This window comes from Talpa europaea (assembly GCF_964194135.1).
Source record: "Talpa europaea genome assembly, chromosome: X".
Lineage (NCBI taxonomy): Eukaryota > Metazoa > Chordata > Mammalia > Eulipotyphla > Talpidae > Talpa > Talpa europaea.
In genome coordinates this window covers 9,232,309-9,255,529 of record NC_140081.1, presented here as the reverse complement: position 1 = coordinate 9,255,529, position 23,221 = coordinate 9,232,309, and positions in this window count along the sequence as shown.

Sequence of the window (23,221 nt, the reverse complement as noted above, 5' to 3'; positions counted from 1 at the left end):
TCTTAATATATTACTTTAGTAGATTCTCTGGGGTATTAATAAGACACCAATTGTTCCATTATGACTGGATTCTCAACCCTGGTGGCCAGTTGGAATCACCTGGGGAGCTTTTCAAATGACATGGCCCTAACCTAGACAACTGAATCAGAATTTTTTGGAGTGAGGTCCTGGCATTGGTGCATTTTAAAAGCTCCCCAAGTGACTTTAATGTCCAACCAGTCCTGAGAACAACCACATTATTGGAAATATTGACTGGAATCTATGATTTGCTTCAGAAAGGAAGCACTTAATAAAGAATTCTTTAAAAACACCCTTCAGGGCCTCCCTGGTGGGCAGGTGGTAGAGCGCAGCGCTGTGAAGCTGTCTGCAGCCTCTGCAGTGCCTGTTCGATCCCGCCGGCCTCGGAGCAACCCACATGGCGATCAGACCTCTCCTGTCTTGCCCGCTGCTCCCCTCAGCAATGTATTTCAGTCAGTCTGCCTCTTCTGTTCCCCGCTCAGTCTCTGGTGAATCCTCTCGCCCTCCCGCGCATCTGGCCTGTACCCCGGTTCTTGTACAAATAGAATAAATCTTTAAAAAAAACAAAACAAAACAGGGCCTCCCCTGGTGGCGCAGCGGCTGAGCGCTGGGCTGCAAGGCTGCCCGCAGCCTCTGCAGTGCGGGTTCATTCTCCGGCCGCCTGCGAGGGTTAAAGACAGCACTACCAAGCAATTGGCAGCCATGGTAGCACAAGTTCGATCCCTGGCCAGGGAGCAACCCACATGGCACAGCAGACCTCCCCAGTCTTGCCCGCTGCTCCCCTCAGCAGTGGATTTCAGTAGATCTGCCTGTTCTGCTCCCCGCTCTCTCTGGTGAATCCTCTTACCCCCAACACCTCTGGCCTCTACCCCAGTTCTTGTATACATAAATAAAATAAATCTTAAAAAAATATATAAATCTGAGCAAATAACTTATGCTCTTGAGTGTATTAGCACCTCTCACCAGGCTGATCCTTGGAAATTTCCTTTCAAAGGGATGTAAATGAGTGACCATTATGTGTCTCTTCCTTTCATATTATCTCTATTATTTTTCTCAAATGTTGTCTATTTGAAATTGCATAGTTCTATAATTATTTCTTTGTTGACTTTCCTCAACGGAGAACTTACTGTTTTTCTAACTCCAGTTAGCAGTGCTTAGTAGCACTAGAGGAAGACTGATGATTACTGTCGCAGACCTGATCTTCTTGGTTCTAAAAAGATCCACAGAAATGTTTAGTGTGAGAAAGAAAATATAAGATCTTGAGGTAAAAGCTGTATGAAGCCAATCACAGAATCTCCTTCCCTTAATATGAACAAAATGGATTTTAAAATATAGAAAAAAATTTCCACCAGCAGCCATTAAAGGGAAGAGGTATGACCTGATGGCCCCCCAAATAAGAAGTAGTGGCCAGAGGAAGAAGTGGATAATTTGAGTTCTTATTCTGGTTCAGTGGTGTGCTGTATTCAGTTCAGACTGGCTCATGAAAGGTCACAGTCCAGTTTTCAGAAACTTTCAAGTCAGGTATTAAACACAACAATTATTAAAAATTAAATTCCATAAACCTACAATTTAAATACATCTTACATTTAAAGAAAAGGTAATGAATACTCAAAAATCATTGCTTCCTAGGTCCTTTCTTCATTTTACACTTATCTGTCTTAAGGTTACATATGCTATTGCATTTATATAGTGGAAACTCTATATAATGATGTGTGTTGCAGTTCCATATTACTCATGTCATGCTGGTAGTTGAAATCGGCTATGATGGGGGTATTTATACTCTGGAGTCTGGCATACATTGTACATTAGCGATTGTTATTTTTGAGAGGCAGGTGTTAAACATTTACTACCACACCACTGCTATTATTTGTTCAATCTTATTTGTACTTTATGGAGGCAATGTTGGTTTATAACACTGTATAGGTTTTCAAATGTAGTTTGTCATACCAAACCCCCACTGCTCTGAACCTCACCATCACTTCCATGGAAAGTGAGTAAACAGGGCCTCCCTGGTGGCGCAAGGGGTTAAACACCACACTATGAAGCAGTCAGCAGCCTCTGCAGCATGAGTTCAATCCCCGGCGGCCAGAGAGCAACCCACATGGTGAAGCAGACCTCTCCTGTCTTGCCCGCTGCTCCCCTCAGCAGTGCATTTCGGTCAATCTGCCTGTTCTGTTCCCCACTCTGCCTCTGGTGAATCCTCTCACCCCCCACATCTCTGGCCTGTACCCCGGCTCTTGTATGCATAAATAAATAAATCTTTAAAAAAAAAGTGAGTATAAAAAATCCGAATTCTCACCACTACCTCTCAACTTAGAAAGAAGTGAATAAATGAGGAAATTAAGAAACCCTTGAGGAAAAAAAAATCAAAGAAATGATCTCAGTATTTCATGATAGAGAGAAAAAAAATGCCTTGGCTCTGCCATTTACTATGGATTTATACAAGATTGAAGGCACAATTCCAAGCCAAAGCATATTAGGAACAGTATTATGTCCCCAAGTATGAGGTCTGAGCTCCTAGGCCAGGACACAAATTCTTTACAAACAGTTCATGTCCCCCACAATGGGGGCACACAACTCCAGTTGAGCTCTCTACCTCTACCTCAATGACCTTTTCATTAGGGTGGAGAAAAATGTATAGGCTATCTCATTTGGATCTCAAACTAGAGCTATACCATGTAGACAAGTGAGTTGTAGGTAAATTAGAAGTGGGTCAAGAATTCACTCAACTATGTCAGAGAAAACAGAAGGTCCAGATAGCTGCCAAAATTGAAAACGAGAGAACAAAAATAAGACAGAAACAAAGCTAAAACTAGATACTAGAACAACAGATGCAGAGAGTGAATAAATGAATTAGAAGCAACAAGAAGAATGGACACAATTATATCAAATTACTAACAACAAAAAGCTTGAGGTTGTACAATGAGAACAGAGAAAAGAGTTAAAATTTTAGAATATTACTGATTAAATAGAATCGGGTAACACCTCAACTAGAGGATTACAATTAACTTCACAAATGAGGATCAGATAGACCTCAGATGAATATGCTATCCTTAGAAGGATACACCTCTTCTGTAGTATTCTGGCTAGGAAGGCATAACTGAAATCCAAGCAACATTCTGTTAAAAAAAAAAAGAAGATTTGTGTTTCTTTAAAAATGCCAATATCATAAAAGACAAATATTGAGGAACAGATCCACAGTACAAGGCCCTAGAGGGGATGACAACTGCTATGGTCTGAGTGTTTCTGTCTCTCCATATGCGTAGGTTGGTATTGGGAAGCCCAAGGTGACGGTATTGGGAAGTGGGATCTTTGGGAGATGACTAAGTCAGGAAGGCAGAGCCCTCAAGAACAGGATCTTGAGGGCTCACAAGAGACCCCAGAGGGCCAGCTCAGCCCTCCCACCATGTGAGGACACAGGTCACAAAAGGAAAAGTCGGTACATTTGGTTTCATCAAAATGAGACTTTCGTGTTTCAAAGAACAACATCAAGCCAGTGAAAAGACAACCCATGGAATGGGAGAAAAATTTTTCGTAAGTGATATGGGATTTGTTTCTAGGCTCTATAAAAGAACTCTGACAGCAATTAAAGAATGGGCAAAGGATCTGAATAGATGTCTCTCCAGAGAAGATGTACAAATGCCCAACAAGCACATGAAAAGATGCACGGAAACGCAAATCAAAATCACATCTATTTAGACTCATATTCAAAAGGTTACACACGTTGTTCCATACACAATCCAGAAATTTCACTCCAGTGTAAATAGCAAGAGAAATAAAAGCATGTTACATGAATATTTGTACATCAATGTTTACAGTAGCCTTATTCATAATAGCTAAAAGATGGAAACAACCCAAATGTCCATCAACTATTGAATAAAGTGTGGAAGATCCATAAAATGGAATATTATTGGATAATGAAGTACTGATACATGCTGCAACCCCAAAACATCATACAAAACAAGGACACTGACCACAAAAGTTTATATACTGTATGAATATCCAAAATAGGCAAATCTAGAGAAAAAGTAGGTTAATAGTTGCCAAGGGCTGAGAAAATGGGTATTGGATTTCCCTTTGGGGTGATGTGATGAAAATGTCCTCAAATTAATTGTGATAGTTGTATGACTGTGACTATACTAAGAACCACTGGATTGCACACATTAAATGGATGAACTGCATGGTATGTGAATTATATCTCAACAAAACTGTTATTAAAAATGTTTTAACAAAGAGAGAAAAAAACATTAACAAAAAATGTTGTAACTAGCATAAGAAAAAAACATTTGCACTGTTTGGATATTTAACAGATCAGAATTTAGAATGACCCGCCTTAACAAGACCTTTATTGAGTTTTCTACGCTCTGGGCACTGGGGTAGCAGCTGAGGATAGTGAGCAAGACAGGCATGGCCACCACATTCATATTGCTTAAGAGTGTGCTGAAAAGACATACATTAAATAACTGACTACCCAATTGAAAATGCCCTGGGAGAAAAATATGACAGAAGTTAAAGGTGTAATGGAGGATGCCAGTGTGATCTCGGGAAGGAAGGCTTCTTGGAGGAAGTGGTGTTTGAGTTGAGCTCTCTGTCGAGAGCTCAAGTTTATTAAGGATTTTAGTTTATTAAGGATAAACTAAATGAAGGCTGGGTGTGAGATACAGAGGATTCCAGATAGAGTGAACTGGGCCTCCTCTGCCCAGGACCAGTGAGAAGTGGGGGTTGGAGGGACGCACAGAGGGTGCTGGAAGGGCTGGCAGATCCTAAGGCCTTATAAACCATGTTAGGAATTTGATCTTTATTACAAAGTCCACAGGAAGTTGCAGACAGCAACATATACCCAAAGCTGAAAGAAGTCAAGTGTGTGCTTATGGGTTTTTTTTTTTAAGGCAGGTTTTCAGTTTATTGTCTTCAGTATGCTTTGTTGTTCAATTTCCTACTGAATAACACAAAAATGAAACTATCAGATCATGCCAGTGGAGATGATGTAGTCCCCCCACTTCTTACCAAATTTCTTAGTACAAGGTTCTCAGAATTTGGTCCCTGAGAAACAGGGTGTGCAATTCCCAGATGGAAAAGGGAGGCGAGAACATACAGGGGGGTCCTAAGGAAAGTAAGCGGGACCGCCTGAGCTTTGGGGAGCTCAGCGTCACTAACACAATGACCCATTAGCACACACTTGACTTCTTTAAGCTTTGGGTATATGTTACTGAATGAGATCACCCTCTAGGGTCTTGTTATTTACAGCTGCAATTCTGAAATTGGCACCATAGGCACTTTATAAAATAGGGGTGGAGTAATCCCCTGGCCCCTATTATAAATTGTCTGGGCTATGAACTGGTATCCTCAATTGAATACAGGTGAAAACAGATGGAAAAGAAATTCTTATAACTTCCAGTGTGTTTTCATTGACAGCATCTCTTGGAAAACCTGTTCTGAGAATAGCATCAAGGAGCTGATCTACACAGTGGACAATGGCCAACTGAGGCCTCAGAGATGATTTCTCCATTGGCCAAGAAGTGCTTCGCCAAAGTTCTCAAGGCTACAGGTTGCCCTGACAACATTAAGTAAAACAAGACATTGAAGTTCTTTAAATTCACCATAAATCACAAGTCACAGTTGCTCTCAAACTTGGATCTTTGGAATATGTGCACTCTGGTTGATTTCCTTTGTTTTTCGTGTTGGCTATGGTTGGGGGTGCGGGTGGGGTATCTGCTATGTTGTTAATGGCGACTCAAGACACGTTTTATTTCTCCTTACTCTTGACCTTCCCTTCTTTTTCCCTTGTCCCCTTTTACTATGATCCTGTTTTTTCTTGATCTCTTTCTTTTGAATGTCTTGCTAGAATTTTGAGCTATTATGTAGATGGCACCACCAAGGTAAGGTGAATTCATCATGATGCATTCTGTTTAGGGCTGAGAGAACCCCAGAAAGGGATAGTGAGGAGAAGCTAAGGAGGAGGTAACAGATGGATTCATCTTAGTCACTGATGCAATAAGTAGGAACCTAAAGGAAGACAAGAAGGCCTTGCTGTGATATCCTTGCCAGCTTCCTCAACCTTTCCATCTCTTCTTCCACAACATCTTGTTTGCACCTGCACTGCACACTTCTCGCACTTTAGAGTGGTTATTCCTGTCAAGACACATCTTCAGGTACAAAGTTCGTGTTTACGTCTGATCTTTGTAACCTTATCAACTAACATGACACCTTTTCTATGGCAGAGAGAGCAAGCTAGAGAGAGAACAGACAGTGGTGTCCCAGGAAGGAATAGAGCTCTGCTAGAAATTGCTTCCTGAAGCTCCAGGTCCTCCTCTCAGTGCCCTAGGATAGATGGGTTCTTCTGAAGACCTCCAAGCTAGGTTTGGTGTCATCATTGGCAATCTCGGAACCATCCTAGCTTCCTGCTCTAGCTGTGAGGTAGACCAAATCTCTGGAGGGATCTGGCAACCAACCACGTCCTTCAAACCCAGGAAGTCCAGCGGCCAGGCTCCATTCCCTACATGATGACCTTTGTATATTATCACCTCCTACTCCCGAACAGACCCAAATCCCATAAGGTGCCCCAGCAAGGAATTGAAGAATTCCAGGTCTGAAGTGACCTCTGAGATTGGCTAATGAGGTCCCTTGATTAAATTTTCATGAGAATGAGACTTCCAGCCAAAAGCAGTTTTTCAATCAGCTCCCTTTCTGTTTCTTTTCCTGGATTTCCAAGAAAATCTATAATGAAGGAATGATCGATGTCCTATTTCCTGTAGACGTTTGTGTTCTCGCCTCTTAGTAACATCCACTGGGAGTACTGGAAGTGAGGAAACCCAGGAGGAGGAGGTGTGGGCAGAACAGATGCTATTTTTAGGGACTGAATCAGAGTTCCGAAGGTGCTTCCGGAGGCTGCTGGAGACCCTCATCTGACAGTGTCTGAAGGGTGCCGGGGCTGCAGGGAACTGGCGTCCTGCGGCCAGTTGGAAGCCCAAGCACAGGTTGGAGAAGTGTGGAAGAGAAGCTCTGGCCCCGAGACTGACTCTGGAAGAGCTACTTGCAGACCCGGTGCTGCCTTTGCTTTACTTCACCCGGCAAAAATCTGCAGCTAATCCTGGATGCTTGGAAGTAGCTAATCTAGAGGCAGGAGCGTTGGCCTCGCAGTCTGACGCTTGTCTTGCAGCTGCATTGCCCTCATAGCACAGGTGTACAGAGCATGATTAAGTGACCCCAGAAATCTGACCGCCTGGGGTGTGGTGCACATTCTTTCACCCTGATGCAATCATTGGAGGGTGTGGGTGCTCTCAAATACACTCCCCTTTTCCTTCCCTTCCCCCAAGCTCTGAGTTTCAAACTCTGGTCTAACTGAAAAAAGACAGAGGAGAACGGTTTCACGCTGTTGTTGATTTGCTTTTAGAATGACCATGTAGGCTCCTTTTAGAAGTCCACCCAAAAGGCAGGAAGAAAGGCAGAACAAATCTTTCAAAAAAAATCTTTCAGCACCTTCGTTGATCCAAATTTTAGTGTGATTTGGCAGGCGATGCAGGGTAACACATCCCAGTATTTTCACATGTGCATAACTGCCAGATTAGCTATTATTTGACTTGTACAATTATTAATGAAATGTGGGGGGAAAGGGTGGTAACTGCAAAGCCAGCAGCGTCTACACACTAGGGTGGGGGTTGGGAGGAGGCGCATCAAGGGAGAAGGCATAGAATTGCCTTGACTCTGGATTTCTCGGACTCAGTTTTTCTGCCTTGGCATGAGGGCCAAGATAATGATAGGTGAGAGATAATGTTTTGGTTAAAATGAAAAATCAGGTCTTAGGCTATAAGCCAGAGACATTTTTCACATAAGTGTGTTAGAAATACACAGTCACTTGGGCTGCATGATAAACACACACGTGCACAAACACACACCGATAGTTGAATTTTGAAGAGTCAATCCAGCCAGGAAAGAGAATGTCAGGGTGACCTGGTTTTTTTTGTTTTTTTGTGGGACCCTCGCCTGTGGCCGGGGATCGAACTGGCGCTGCAGAGGCTGCGGGCAGCCTCGCAACCCAGCACTCAACCGCTGCACCACCAGGGGAGGCCCGTGGTCTGGTTTTTGAAAGGAAAAGATGTTTGATTCAGAAGAGCTTGTGAATGTCATGCATGCGCTTTTGCAAATTTGTATCAGGGTCACAGGCAGGGTGGATAACCCAGGGGCAGAGCTGTAAGATAAATCTGCCCGCCAGCTCATGAGGATTGGGAGGAGAGACAATACATGGGATGAGGAAGTCATTTTTACTCTTCGTGTCTTAGTGTCTTTACTGCCCAGCAAACTGCCTTGGGCTCCCCACCCCACCCCGTAGTGGGGAGAGTGGAGGAGTTGGGCAAACCCACAAGGGCATCGGGTAAGATCTTCATAGGTAAAAATTGAAAAGAAACCCCTTCTATCAAGTGTTTAGCTACTCATGGAGTAAGTAAGATGTATGAATTATAATACTGCATATAATGGATTATTGCATATATTATTGCACACACTGCATATAATCCATTATATGCAGTATTATATTATATAATATATATGCAATATTATATATTGCATATACTGCAATAATATAATACTGCATATAATGGATTATAATACTGCATATAATGGACCAAGTAATTACAGATACTTTGGTCTTAATCACATAAATGCAAATTAAAATGTGAAGTGGCTTGAAGACTGATTTTTATTCAAGCTGGGAAAAAGCTTTCCATTTGATTTTATTCAAAGTAAGGCAAGCATCTTCCACACCTATCTCTCAACCCACCAAGACACCCCTTAGACACAAACCCGTGTTAGAAGCAAGCACACACATCTCAGTTCCCAAAGACCAGGCTCCCGGCACTGTGGCGGAACTTCATTTTTCCACCACCCTGACCTGGCCACAGTGGCTCAAATCCTCAGCATCATTTCATTCTAGGTGAAAGAACTGTTACTCGGGGAGAACAATCCACAAGTACCTCAGTTCTGGGACACATAGAGCAAGTTCTAACTGGTGTTCCTGAGGAAGAAACCTGGGCCAGCACTGTTGCCCCGGATGGGTGGGTGCCATAGGAAGTCACCCCAGGCGGTAGGGAGGTGAACAGCAATGGAATGGCCTAGCAGCTTGGAACAGAGGAAGGAGGTATAGGAATCAAAAAGGGCCCCCAAGGAGAGAAAGGGAGGAAGAAAGGGAGCTATTGTATTTTGGAGCTCAAAGGAAGCTTTGAGACTATTTCAGTTTACTCTCTTCAGGGTAAAGATGAGGAAACTGAGGGGCAGAGATGTTTTATCCAAAGCCATGAAGAAATTTGGGATGGGAGCTTAGATTTTTGTCTCAAGCCTGGTAGATGTCCTACTGTGACGAAAATATTAAATACACTAAAACTGTTAGGGGGAAAAGGATGTCCCAAAGCAAATTCCATATAGGCTTTGTGGACTCCACCCCCACCCCAGGTCAAAGCCAAAGACACTGGGAACTCCAAATCCCATCACCACCCAAGGGAAGGTGGCTGGGACCTGAGGGTGGGGTGAAGCAGCCAGGTGGATACAAAAGGCAGACACGTGGGCTTTGGGGGGCTCTCCATTTTTGGGCTCTCCGCCAGCTCGCAGCATCCGGCCAGCTCTGAGAGTGACTTTGGGTTTCCAGGTCGTCGGATCGGGTAGGACGCATTAAAGACTTTATTTCCCTATTTTCTCCCTGAGTTGTACATTTTCCTTATTTCTTTTTCTCTTGTAAATAAACCTTTTATTAACCCTTTTGCGTGTGTCTGTAGTAGAGTATTCATAAGTCCCTTTAAAGCGCGCGGGTGAGGACCCACAGCCAGGAACCCGTTTAATATCGGGGTTGCTCTATAACAAAACCACAATAAGCAAATATTGACTTAATTTGTAATTCAAAGGCACTATTATTCCTCAACCAACTAAATGCTCTATTGTTCTTCACTAAGAAATTAGATAATTCAGAATCCTGACCATTCCACATTTCTCCTCTAGATCCTACACTTTAATTCAGTTTTATTGTAATCATACCAAATAACATGGGTGGATAATGAATTTATTATATCACTTAAAATCATTTAATTACATACAAATTTGTTTTATACGCACATGATCAAACTTTTTTTTTTTTTTTTTTAAGCAGTAGAGTCACTCTTTGATTTTGGTAGATAAACATGAAGATACCAGGAGAAATTCTGTTCCAGTATTTCCAGCTAAGATTTGAAAAGCCTAGGAAACTGTAAGAAGAAATTGGCTCTCTCAAGCCTTGCTTTACGGTTTTGGCATTTGTCACAGTTTGTCTTATTTGGATCATATGGCATCTCGTGGTGTTTTTTCATTGCTAGGACGGAGTGATCGGCTCGAAAATCACTCATGCTCTATGTAAGTAACATCTTTTTTCCTGCTAAGCAGCAGATTGATCAAATTTGCCTCACTTATTCATACTTAAAAATTATTTTAAGATTTATTTTTATTTATCTATACATACAAGAACTGGGGTGTAGGCCAGAAGTACAGGGGGAGGGTAAGAGGATTCACCAGTGACAGAGTGGGGAGCAGAACAGGTAGGTCTATTGAAATACACTGTTGCTGGGGCCTCCCTGGTGGTGCAGGAGTTAAAATCTCAGTGCTATCAAGCTACCTCCAGCCACTGTGGCTTGAGTATGATCCTTGGCCTTTCGGCTGACCCACATGGCACAGCAAAAATCTCCTGTCTCGCCTGCTGCTCCCGTCAGCAGTGTATTTCAGTCAGTCTGCCTGTTCTGCTCCCTACTCTTGTCTCTGGTGAATCCTCTCACCCCCCATACCTCTGGCCTATACCCCAGTTCTTTTATGCATAAGTAAATTCTTTAAAAAAAAAAAAAAGAAAGAAAGAAAGACACTGCTGAGGGGATTTAACTTGTCCTGCAGATAGTTTGATAGCGCTGAGACTTTAACCCCTGTGCCACCAGGGAGGTCCCTCACTCATTCATACTTAACTGAAGACTTGAGGGCAACCCTCTGCAAGTCTCAGGAGACTGCTCTCCACATAGTGTTCTCTTTCATGGTGTACATTCTCCTTACAGTCCCTGAACTCTGAACTCTGTCTCCTCAAATCAGGGAGACCACCAGGCAGGATTCACCAGAATTTAATGCTTGAATTTAATGCTCTTTCCACTTTACTACCCGACCAAGAATAATACCATGAACAAGATTTGTAGATGAGAATTGGTAAATCATTCTAGAGACATCAAGTAGATGGGGTTGGCTGGACCAAAGAAAAATATAGAAAAGAAGTAGGTGATAAAGGCAAGATAACTTTGGGTCAGATTATAAAAAACTTGAAATACCAAAAGTTAGATGTATGGATAAGACAGAAGTACTAGCAGTTGAGTAAAGAATTTGAAAAGTCTTTCCAAAAGATATCACATAAATATGATATCACAGTAAAAAGTAAATAAATTTCTTGGAATAAGGGTTGTCTGTTTTATTTTCCACAATGAAAGTGCCATGGTTCATATCTGTGTGGTCAACAAGTACACTGATAAATGATTCCATTCACCAAGAGCCTTTCATCTTCTGTTTATCTCTTAAGAAAATCTAAATCCATTTTTCTTTGCCTGAACACTTCATCCTCCCCACTCCCAAGAATAACTTCTGTTTTGTAGATCTTCTTGTTCTATTCTTCCTTTTGGCTTTATAAAATGAACATCTGGAATTTTCCTGGATTGTTATATTCTTGAAATAAAATTCTATTAATAGATTTGTTGTGGCTCAAAAGAAAATTTATGATTTTGCTTGGTGTGCCTCTGAGTTAGTGAAACACTTATTATCCTATGTGAAGTTAGCATTTCAATCCCAATTTAGGACAAACACAATCTTATTGGGACAAATAAAATTCATCAGGGATTTAGGTAGAAGTGCTTTCTTTACTGTAGACATGATTTGTATGGGGATCACCGTTATTTTCAAGATGAACTATTGGGAAAACTATTAGTCCACCTAGAAATGAAAATTCCTTAAAAGTTCCATCTGCTATTAAAATGTCTGAAAGGGCCTGGTAAAAAAATGTCACATAATTGCCTTTGGTTCCTAGGGTTAGTCAGTATTTGAGAGAGAAGTCTGATTATGCTATGTTAAATGTATCAGTGCCTGGTACACAGCAGGACCAAATATTCCACCCTTTTCCTATAGGTATGAAAGGCTCACTTTAAAGTCCAAATGTGTCCTAGCAAGTTATTTTATGATTACAAACATTAAGATAGAACCTACATATAATAAATGAGCTTGTAAGTGTGCCGTCAGATGAGTTTTTCCTATTATATTCATCTGTGTAACTGTTATAGAGCAACCCCGACACCACCCAGCACAAGCTATAGGAACCTTCCAATTGCCTCATTTTCTTAGGTTCGTTCTATTGCAGGATTTCATAGAAATATACGTCCTCTTGTGCCCAGTTTTTCTTTTCCCCACTCAGCATAATGTCTGTAAGCTTCATCCATGTTACAGAAGCTGAGTAGTATTTCATTGTATGGATGTACATGAATTTGCTTATAACATCCCCTGTTGATGGACATAAGGTTGTTTCCAGTTTGGGGCTCTTTATGACTAAGGCTACTATGATCATTCTTGCATGAATCTTTTTGGGAACATACACTTTTATTTCTGAGTAGAGACCTAGTAGCAGGACTGGTGAGTCACAAGGTAGCTATGTGTTAAACTTTATTGAAACTGTCAAGCAGTTTTCCAAAGTGATTTTCCTTTTATGCTCCCACCAGCAGCTGAACCTAATAGAACTTCTGTTACTTTTCAGGGCTTAGCATGATTACTCATTCTGATTCTAAGTCTTCTAATGGGTTCCTAGCAGGTTTTGACACAAAGGATAGGATATCTGAATCTGTGTTCAGTGGGGTGAGCAAAAATGACATGTTTTGTAACTGGTACTTGAGTTTCTCTGAAAAAAGGAACTGTCTTTCTTTGAGAAAGGTCTTTAACACGCTGACTAGACAGATAGGGAAGTCTTGAAAACAGGTTGGAAGAAAGCACGGAAGAGATGGAAAATGAAGCTATATGAGAAAGAAACAAGAAGTCAGGAGTGCAGAGAGACCATAGAAGAGAGATGGGGCATGGGCAGCAGAAATGGCTCAGGGGCTTATCACGGGCAAGGAAACTCAATGTTAAATGATCCTCTCTCGCTCCATTTAGCCACACTCAGGTGTGTCAGAGATTCATTTTGGAGAAGGAACCAGAGGGACTGGGTCCTCTCTTTCGGTCATTCTCAGGGTGGAGGTGAGAGAGAAGCCCTAAGAGGTTAAGAAATTAGAATTAGAGGTAGATAAGGAATTCCCAAAATACATTTCTCAAGAGGTACCGGATGTTCATATGAGCCTAGACTTTGATTCCCTTGTAAATTTTAAAGATGGAGTGACATCAGCTCACAGCCCAAATTAGAGTGACCACGTGCTCAGATGTCCTCAGAATTTAACTGGCTTATTCCATGACCCTAGAGTAATTAAGATTAATTCACTCTTAAAAGTTCTTGGTTTAAATAAGTGAATATAGTCACTCCTGCGTAGTGGTTCTCAATCTTGACCAAAGATTTAAATCACCTGGGGAGCTTTAAAAAGTCCTGATGCCTGAGTCCCACGTCCAGAGATTTGGATCCATTTGTCTGCTGCGTGGACTCTGGGGATCATAGAAAGCTCCAAAGTGATTCTAATGGATAACCCAAGGTGGAAAATCACTGTTTCAGCTAGAAGCCATGGAAACAAACGTCCACCGGAGTAGAGATTGGACTTTTGTGAAAACCAGTCAAATGTAGGGGAGCATCAGGAAGTGTTTCTTTTTTTCTGGTAAAATTTGAATATTCCTAAATTTGAACCCGAAGAAAAGAAATACTGCAAAAGTCAACCTTATATCCCAGAAAGAATATTTAAATACCAAAGAATCTTTATGAAAACAATAGGTTAGCTAGACTTTTATATAATGTAGTATTTTCTTTGGACTTTACAGAACAGAGCTAGAAATTTTCTTACACGTTTTTATTAGCACCATTGGTGTAGCAACACTGATTTCCAACCTACACAGATTTCTCCTTTTTCTGGCAACACAAAGAAAAATTGCTTATGAACTGACCTCATACTTCTGACACATCACAGTTGTCGACATCACCAAGATGCACTGATGTCTGTCTTTAGGAGGGACGCTGTAACGGGATTTGAATAAAGGATGCCTGAGAGTCAAGTTGGCAAGGCCTCCAGTGCTGGCACCTGCAGGACATCCATTAATGTATCTTATAGATTGTAAACTGCACCAGCCACAATTCTGACAGGATTCTCGGACTCCCCGGACTCCCCGGACTCCCCGCCTCTTATCTATGTCCTGCCTGCTTTTCCCCACAACCTGGGTCAATAGTCCCTCCTCTTTATCAGACCAGCTCACTATCTGGCCAATTTTGATATCTTCTGGAAAGACTGAAGTGTAGCAATGCAGGGTTCCTGGATCCACTCCTTTGAGACTATGTCCAGGCTTCCCCACATCAAAAAGCCATTCTCAGACACCAGCAGGGTCCGAGCATTCAACTCAATTCTGACATTATTTTCCCAGCTATAGCACCACGTTCCACAGGTTAAGGGGCGGTCTCCCAAGGCCACCTTCCGTTTTAAATGCCAGCTGCAAGCTCAGGCTGTTATCTGGGCTTCTGACCAACTGGAGATAAATCAAAGAGTCCCAAGGAAGCCCTCCTCAGGTTCGATTAATTTGCTAGAACTGCACTCAAAATTCAGGAAAACCGTTTACTCACTAGATTACCGATTCATTGTATAGGATATAATTCAGGCACAGTCAGATGGAGGTGAAGCATCAGGCAAGATGTGCGGAAAGGGAGAGAAGTTTCCAAGCCCTCTCCAGGAACACCATTCCTCACATTAACCCAGAAGCTCCCCACGTCCTGGCTGTTGGAGTTTCACGGAGGCTGATTGATTAAAGCAATGGCGATTAGCAGTTTGAGCTCAGTTCCCCACCTCCCTCCCCTCCTCAGAGGCCCGCAGGTGGGACTAGAAATCTGACCTTTTCAAGTTGGTTTCCCTGGCAACCAGTCCCCAACCTCAGGTGATTTCCATTCGTTACCTTCATTAACATTACAAGAGACACCTTTATTGCTGTTAACACTCAGGAAATTCCAAGGTTTTAGGAAGCTGCTAGCCAGGAACTGGATGAAGACCAAATATGTATGAGAAATACACTTTGGTGATCTTAATGAATATAAATCACATATAAACACACATGTGTTATAGATCACGATATCACAGTAACCCACCTCTCTGGGACTCAGCATCAAGTCAACAAGGGTGGTAGTTTAGTCTCAATTTCATGTCCAGGTTCTGATAAGGGACTTCTGCTTGCACCTAAGACCCACCCCCACATTCCCTACAGTGTTGGGGTCTGGATACTCAGCCTCTGTATCCCATTTTATATTCAATCGTTCTAGGATGTGGGCCCACCTTTGTACTCCATTTTATTGTTTTATCACATCAATCATTCTAGGATGTGAGTGCACCTTTGGACCACAGCTAACTCGAGCCCAGTGAGTGACACCCTCTCTCTCCTGGGAACCTGCCTCTCAGATTATTCCAGCCCTCCACTTTGTGAGACTTAGCCACTATTCCTCCATCTTGTGAATAACTGCCATCTTAGTATTTAAAGTTTGCTTACTCAAGACTAATTAGCCTGCATTCCAAAGAGGGTTTATGACCCCCACCCCACTCTGGTCTTATCTCTGATGGCCAGCCACAGTGGAGCCGAGTAATGGGTCTAATTGGCCATAAAATAGAACCGAGCAATGCAGGCCACTAATGGGGTCAAACTGTAACAGGGTGGTCCCCAGGAAAGGGGGAGGTTCCCTGCCCCACCCAAGGGAGGGTGGAGCTGAGCAGGAAGAGGAGAAGCTGCAGAAGAGACTGAGGAAGGAAGCAGGATGGAGCCAGGAGACCTGGAGGAGGCGTGTGGAGCCTAGAGACACGTGAAGAAACTGCACTTGTCTTTTGGTGGTGGACTGGGGGACACAGATGTGGGTGAGACCCGTGGGGAGGTGACAATGGCAGAATTTATCTTGATATTGATTTTGCTCTTTTCCTTCCGGGCTTGTTTGGTTGTTTCTGACTCTTTTCTGTGGGTCCCCACTGGAAGATGCTTTAGACTTGTGGCAGGCCTTAGGGCCTTGCTCTGGGCCAATCCCATATGGATGGAGTTTTACCCACGAGGGGACGGGTAACTTTGGGTGCTTCATTTAGAAACTAGACTCTTTGCCTTACCTGTATTGTTTCCTAGTTTTATTAAAGATCCTTCCCATTAAAGTCTCATATGTTTTGTGTTGATGCGGCGGATGGCAGAACCCATTTAAAATAGGCAGGTTTGTGGGGCTTGGGCTGCCCCTCTCCCTGTCCTATAACAAAACTAGCCATAAAATAACTGTGTACCCACCATTATTAAGAAATGCACCTGTGTAATCAATGAATGATGCACCTATGTAACTAATGAATGACTGCCGACATGATTTAATTTTTAGAAATCTACTTGGATCCCTATATAAGATCCCTGTCTCCTTTGTTCAGGGCTCCCGACCTCCAATGTTACATCGGTGCGTGTCGAGGGCCCGGCCTCGAGCCCGCAATAAACTCCTTTGTGTTCTTACAGCTATTAGACGTTGGAATGATTTTCTCCAAATAATTCCTTTCTATATGAATCGCCATGAAAACATTTTTTTTAAGATTTATTTATTTATACATTCAAGAACTGGGGTACAGGCCAGAGTTGCAGGGGGTGAGAGGATTCACCAGAGGCAGAGTGGGGAACAGAACAGGAAGATCGACTGAAATATACTGCTGAGGGGAGCAGCGGGCGAGACAGGTGGGTAGCTCCCTGACTGGGGATTGAATTTGTGCTGCAGTGGCTGTGGCGAGCTTCATAAGTTGTGTCTTAACCCCTTGCGCCACTAGGGAGGCCTGCCATGAAAACATTTTTAATGTTGGAATTAGCATGCACTTGAGAGGCTCTCTTCACTCCAGATGTTCTTCTGGGTCAAAACAAAATAGGTGTGCATCTGGAGCTGCTGGGAGGGCTACAGATCTTGATACTCAGACAGACCTCAGAAAAATGATTCAGATGCAATATGTCAATATTTTCCCTGAGATTAGGGGAGTTTTCTATAAGAGAGTGATTTGTTTTCATTTCATGCTACAAATGAGTGTTAGCAGTTGGGGCATGGAAAAGGGGTTTTAGGATTTTCTTTTCTGGTTCACCATTAATTTTTTTGGTGGCCTTGCACAACTTGATAATTTTGCCTTTTTTGGGTTCTGTAAAAATGCTAAAACACAAATCATTAAAAGATGCCATGAAAATTTTTAAGAACACCTTTCTGATAGAGGACATGTATGATGCACCAAGTAGTTGAAACTTCGCTTATTGAGAACATCTGATAACTGATTTGCAAAATGAGAAAAACAATTCTACTTTTATAGTTGAACAAGCTTTATCCCATACTTTGGCTAATACCATTTAATACCATTTTTTTTTAAAAGATTTATTTATTTATGTATACAAGAACTGGGGTGTAGGCCAGAGGTTTACTTCATAGGTTGCGTCTTAACCCCTTGCGCCACCAGGGAGGCCCCTAATACTATTTCTTAAGACTATAAAAGTTACTGCATTTATTGAATGGCTTTCTGACATCTGTTTTTAACCTATGACAATAGGACTTTACATAAGTTCTTGACAGGGCTTTAGCAGCATCCCCAGTGAATGGCCTGCCAAAGTAATTGGAGAGTAAATATTTTGAGTTATTATTACTCTGAAGGTTTTCATTAGTATATGCTTATATATAGAACTATTTTAAGGTCTTCAAAATGTGATTTTTGACTTCATAATTAGGACTTAATTATAATGCAATAGAGGAGGTAGAACCAAAATTTGTTTTGTAGGTAAATAACCCCCAGCATGTTTTCTCCATGTCACTATTGGTGTTCAAAGGGACATGATTCGACTTTAAGTTGAATCCCCCCAAGTTCAACAGAAAAAGTGTTAAGTAAAGACTAGGCATTGTCCTAGTTACTTCCCATTCATGCTCTCATTTAATCTGCATAATTCTCTGCAAGGTAGGTGTTATTATTCCCATTTGATACATAAGATAACTGATGCCACAAGGAAGGCAAGTAATTCATACATGTTTCTGGAATTGCTGGGGCAGGGAAATGAATTTCTGTACTCTGGAGCCACGCTTTCAGCTGTGTCCCATGAAACTTTCCAGGGGTGCTAATGTACCCTGATGCACAGACAGTGCTCTGTGTCACAGGGAACTAGTGCCCTGCTGTTAAAACCTGAAATGTTACTCTTCTGCTGCTGTTGTATCATGGTCAGCCTTGTCAATGACATGAACCAACAGCCAAGAATGAGCAAGATCATAACCAGAGTGTGATTAGTGAATGGAGTATATCCTATGAGTCTCTGTGGTAAACAGAATAGTGGCCCCTCCAAATATGTCTACATTCTTATTCCCAGAACCTGTGAATATGTTATATTACGGGGCAAAGGGAGATTAAGATTGAGATGGAATTCAATTCCAGTTGCTAATCAGTTAACATTGTTAAAATGGGGGAGATTATCCTGGTGAACTCATAAGAGTCCTTAAATGTGGAAAAGAGAGAGTGAGAAGAGGGTCTCAGATGCTGTGATGTGGAGAAGGCTTAAACAGCCTTTCCTAGCTTTGAAAATGGAGGGAAGGGTCACAAACCAAGGAACACCAGCAACATGAAGAAGCTCAAGAAGCAAGGGGAGGGGTTCTCTCCCCTAGTGCCTCAGAAGGAACACAGTCCTCCCACCACCTTGATTTTATTTTATTTTTATTTTAGATTTATTTATTTATACAAGAGCTGGGGTACAGACCAGAGGCATGGGAGGGTTAGAGGATTCACCAGACATAGAGCAAGCAGGCTGACCGAAATACACTGCTCAGGGGAGCAGGGGGCGAGACAGGACAAGTCTGCTGCGCCATGTGGGTAGCTCCCTGGCCGGCCGAGGGATCAAACTCATGCTGCAGAGGCTGTGGATAGCTTCACAGTGCTGTGCTTAACCCCTTGCACCACCGGGGAGGCCCAAGAATTTAATTTTCATTCTTGTCCTTCCCCTAAAACAACAACAACAAAAACTGAGTAATTTCCAGCCTTAAAAAAGGTTGTTTTTCCATTCTCTTCTTAAATCCCCTCCTGCCTGCTCTCAGCTGGGAAACAGCTCTTAGACTGGCAGTGAGCACAGCCCAAGAGGCCGCCAGGCCAGTGCTCTTGGCACCACCCAGCCCAGCCTGCTGCTCCCAGTTAGTCTCAGCTGGGCCACTTCCTATCTGGGTCTGCTTCCTTATGGAATGGGCAACAGTGCTGGAATACTGTCATCCACTTGACTTTGATTCCAGGGTAACATTTGCATTCATGTTTGGCAATATTTCTCTCTTTTTTTAAAGATTTATTTTTACTTATTTATGCATACAAGAACTGGGGTGTAGGCCAGAGCTGTGGGTGGTGAGAAGATTCACCAGAGACAGAGTGGGGAGCAGAACAGGCAGATCTACTGAAATATACTGCTGAAGGGAGCAGAGGGAGAGACAGGAGAGGTCTGCTGTGCCATGTGTGTCAGCTCCCTGGCTGGGGATTGAACTCATGCCACAGTGGCTGGCGATAGCTTGATAGCGCTGAGACTTTAACCCCTGCGCCACCAGGGAGGCCCTGGCAATATTTCTTTTGTTTTTTCTTTTGTTTTTTTAAAGATTTATTTATTTATTTATACAAGCACCGGGTACAGTCAGAAGTGCGGGAGGGTGAGAGAATTCACCAGAGCCAGAGCGGGGAGCAGAACAGGCAGAAGGACCAAAGAACACTGCTGAGGGGAGCAGCGGGCGCGGCAGGAGAGCTCAACTGCTGCACCACCAGGGGAGGCCCTCTGGCAATATTTCTTTTAGAGTAATGTTAGGATATTATTTTGGATAGTGTTTCATTTCTACTAAATGCCCCCTTTTAGCATCTTTGGCCTGGATCCTTAATTTTGTTTTTAATTTTTGTGAAAATCAGTTTTCTTAAAATGTTTAAACTTTTTATTATGAGAAATGTCAACCATTTATAGAAACAGACAGAATAACAATGAACTCCCTCAGGGTGCACACACTTCAACAATTAATGACTGACCAATCTTGTTTGCTCTTTTATATCCAACTCTTTACTCTTCACTTAAATTGTTTGATGCAAACCTCAAATACAATATTATTTCATGCATAAATACATCCATAAATATGTGTCTCAGAAAGATAAGGACTCTTTTTAATCCTCTCCCGCCCAGGATAAGGACTCTTTAGAAAATATATTCATAATACTATTGTCCCTTCTTAAAAATGTTTAACACAGAAAAGAAACCCCTTTCATGAAGATAAAAACGGCACTGTAAGCAAAAAAGGCAGCCTCTGCCCCTCCCAAAGCCAAAGCCTTGAAGGCCGAGAAAGCAGTGTGGAAAGGCATCCACAGCCACAAGATAACCTGAGACCCAACTATCCCGGGAAGAGCACCCCCTGGAGAACAAGCTTGACCGGTGCCTTTGGCAAGTTCCCTGCCCACGGAGCCAGCCAGGAGAGAGAAGACAGCACACACCTGTGCTCACGCGCACGTCAAGGCCAGCGGGCACCAGACCCAACAGGCGGTGAAGTGGCTCCGTGACACTGACGCGGCCACGGCCAACACCCTGATCGCACCCAGTGGTGACGAGAAGCTGGTGTTTGACTGGTCCCTGACGAGGATGCTTGGACATTGCCAACAAAACTGGAATCCTCTAAACTGAGCCCAGCTGTCTAATTCAAAATATAATTTTTTTTTTCACCGCGAAAAAATGTTTCACACTAATTTATTAGCAAATATTCAACAAATACTGAAGGAAATAGTTTTTTAAAAATTACTTGCCCTTAAATCTTCTGAGTAGTTTATGAGGCAGGCTATGATGAAAATGGTAAATACAGAGTTAACATGTTTACACACAATCTTAAACACCCCCACCCACTCACCCACAAACAAATCCTCCTGGACCCCAAGGACCAGCTAACCTCCTCAATTACATAATTAGGATCCCCAAGGGGACAAAGAGGTGGAGAGGGGAACGTGACCATTGTACCTTCCTTTAACTCAGGTCAGGTTCATGCAGATCAAATATTGACAATTCCTTTTCCTTCCCTCTTGACTTTCTTCATTTCAAACCCTGGAAGTTCTCTAGAGTCTTTCTAGAAATACTCCCTACTCATGTACTAAACTTCTCTGGTAAAACTTAAAACATATTTCCAACATTTTGAAATTCTTTATTGTTCATCTCATCCCTAAAGATAAAGGACACACTATCACTTCTCAAGCAGAGGTGTGAACAAGGGTGTATGCAGGGAGACAGTCTAGCGCTTGTGTTTCTGAGGGGAATCACGGACCTTTGCTTTCAGCGTTAAAGAAATGTGTTGTGGTAACTCAGGAAAACATTGATCTTCTCACAAATGGAAACAATAATGATCCAAATTTCCTTATTTTCCGTCTCTCTTGCTGAAGAAACGCTATTGGTTCCATTCAGGCCAGCAGGAAAGGTATGTATGTGGCACTTCCTGAGGCTTTGCTTTAATTTTGTCATGGTCCTTGTACATAAATTCAATGTTTTTTGGTTGTGCAACTGTCACCACAGTCTAATTTTAGAATATTTTCATTCCTTCCAAAAGAAATTCTGCACCCATTAGCAGTGACCCCCCCCCCCCATCTCTCTGGGCCTACCACCCTGTGCCTTACGCAACCACAAATCTTTCTGTCTTTATAGAGCTGTCCATTCTGGACACAGCATGATGGACGCTTTTTTTATTTTTTGGCTCAACTTTTTAGGTGCTCTTCAAAAATTGGGGACTTTGTCTTTCCATTGATGGCTAATATATATAGCCCTTACCACCCCAAATCTAAAGTAAAGTGTGAAAAGGCTACTCAGAGAGGTAATGTTAATTGTATTTCCAGGGGAAGTATAGAAATAGAATATGTTCAATAGAAGCTGCTAGATTTTTTTCCTTTAGAATAGCCTTAACAAATTTCTCACAGAACAAGAAACCAATGTGAAATGTTTCCCTGTGGATCCGCATCGCAGGATCTGCCTTCAGCTCCCCCAAGTGGAGTATCATTATTTAGGGCTTTTGTGAAATTCAGAAATAGAAGACAGATGAAACCATATCTTCCTGCAAGAATATAGGATGGTGTTTTTAAATATCCTAAAGAACAAATTGAAAACAATAATATTAGGTAGCCAAGCATAATGAAAACACAGAACAAAAGAAAACAGACCACTTCGTTTGGAAGTGGTTGGAAACAAACATTAACCACAGTTAATGGGTCTGCTGAATTGTGTGTGTGTTTAATTTCCCTTTTCTTAAAATAAAAACCTGTCTTAAATCTTTTTCTGTTTATTTATTGCTGCTTTCGTCTCTAATAATTTTGTTCGGTGCCACAGAATAGTCAAGAGAAGCGTACAAATTAAAATGTCATTATTTTCAAAGAGTTTTAAAACATTACCATTTTCCAAAGATCCGCAAAGAAGGCCTTCAAACAATAGATAAGTATCTCAGAATAATTTGCAAAAACAAATGTGCAATGGATACCCCACTAGAGCTCATCAACATATTCCAGTTTAGCAACACATTCTCAGCAAAGGAGGTGGGATGATGCCTTAATAGCAACTACATTTATAAAAATCATTTAGAGGGTGTAGACTTTCAATCTTTGAGCTTGGAGAAGTGAAGAGCAAAACTAAATAAATAACCACCCCTCGTCCCCAACACCTCACTATTACTTGTTTCAAATGACTTTAGTCAGCTTAACACCTTGAAGCTTAATTCTTTGGATTTGAGTTAATTGCTAAAACAACACCCATTGAGAATGTTATTGCAAACCTTCCACAAATAAAGACTGTCAATAAATTAAATTTGCAGTCCCATGTTTTAGTCCATGGCTTAGTTTACATTGAAAATGGTGTTGGGATTTTTTAATTTTCTCATGAAGGAAGGAAATTTTTTTCTCTGTTGCTGGGCTTCATGGCTATTTCCTCTCTCCCACTGTTGGAGCCTGACAGAGCCAACCCTTACATCAGAGGCATCTGTTTGCACTAGGAAACTTTTGGTAAAATACGACTGGCCCTATAA